We start from the raw sequence: 1,792 nt of genomic DNA, 5'->3' as shown, positions 1-1,792 counted from the left end.
CGCTGCCCGCCGCCTCCCTGCCCTGCCCTGCCCAGCCCAGCCCGGCTCGACCCGGCCCGGCCCCGCCCCGCCCCGCCCCGGGACCGCCCGCCGGGGCGGAGCCGCGGTTTGAACGCGGGGCGGCGGCGGGACCGGCAGGTAACGGGCGGCGGGGGCGGCGTGCGCGGCGTGCGGCCGGGGTCATAACCATAACCATAACCGGGACCGCCACCGTTGTTTGTGTTCCGTCCCGTCCCGATCTCCACCCGAGGAAAAGTCCTGGGCAGGATGAACCCCTGAGTAGCCCAGCCTGACTTTGGTGGTAGCCCCGCTTTGGGCACAAGGCTCAACTGCATGACCCATAAAAATCCATTTGGCTAAATTAGTCCCTGATTCCACCAAGTATTTCCTGAATTCGTGTCGCAGTCAGAGAAAAACATTTGGTTAAAGTTTAGTAAATGTTTTCTTAGTGTGCTCATGTGGTTTGGTTTTTAAATTTTTTTTTTATTACTGGAAACATTTATTTATTTGAAACATATTTCATTTGATTAAAAAAAAAGACCAAAACAACAACAACAATAGCAGCAACAAAAAACCCCAAAACAAAACAGAACCCTGATAATAAGTAAAATACTTCGGTTTTGGTAAAGAGTAGCTTTCTGTTCAATCCTGCAAGACTTTTAATGCATCTTTTATCATCTACTGAAAAAATATAGTACCCTTGGTTTTGATTGATCCAAAATACACTTTTAATACCCTGCAGCACAGGCGAATTTAAGGAAGGCTAGGCGCGTGTTTTGCTTCCAGTATTAACTCCTGCAGTATTTACTCCTTTAGTCCTCCGGGTGGCTGAGGAGTGGCTGTGAGCTCCAGGGTTTCTCCCTTCCCCTTTTTCTGACCTCACAGTGTGGGATGTGCAGCCATGTGTCCCTTGGAGCTGACTCACCGTGTGTTTATGCTCCTGAGACACCAAAGAGGCTGTGCAATTAGATCAGGACATTTTTTGAGGGTACCCAAAAAATTTAGAAATGGTGAAGGGGATGCTGCTAATGGTGTACTGTAGATAGTTAACAGTAATAGAGGGTGTTCAGTGGTTTTTGAATGTGAGCTGGGGAGAAGCAAGCTGGAGCAGTTCGGCCACTTGTGGGTCAAGTGTTTTCTAGTGTACCCACAGGCTGCAGACAGCTCTCACCCTGCAGACCTCACACAGAATATATTGTGCAATAATGGGAATGTTAGAATTTCTTTACGTGAGCAGTAGATGGTCAAACCTGGTATAACTTGTTTGTTTTAATTATTATGTGTTAAAAGAAATTGATTGGTCTGGAAAGCCTTGACTGCAGTCTACCTGGGCTAGAGGCGCTCTGCGAATGGCAGGACTTTAGTCGATTACTGGTTAGTATTTTGCAACTGCACTTGAATATAATGATGGAATGGTTTTGGTTAGGGTTAGGGAAGTCCTTTAAAGGACTAAAAAGACCATCTCCTTCCAACAGCCCTGCAAAGCCCTAGGACATCTTCCACAGACAGGAGTGGTTCAGGGCCCCATCTAGCCTGGCCTTGAACACTTCTGGACTAAGGCTAAGCTTGAGGTGGTGTTCCCTGCACTGCAGTGTGCACTGTTCCTCTCCATCCATGCCAGGTCTGCCCTGTTTGACCAAGATGTGGTCTTGGCTAGGCTTGTGGTTGTGCTGTGATTGAATATGAGGGCAAGGTCTGGAGAAACTGCTGTTACTATAAAACACTGTGCATGTCCCTCAGCTCTCTGGACTTTTGGCAACTCATTGAATGAGTCCTGAAAATTTTGTTTCAG

This window comes from Ammospiza caudacuta, chromosome Z (assembly GCF_027887145.1).
Source record: "Ammospiza caudacuta isolate bAmmCau1 chromosome Z, bAmmCau1.pri, whole genome shotgun sequence".
Taxonomy (NCBI): domain Eukaryota; kingdom Metazoa; phylum Chordata; class Aves; order Passeriformes; family Passerellidae; genus Ammospiza; species Ammospiza caudacuta.
This window is presented reverse-complemented; position numbering follows the sequence as displayed.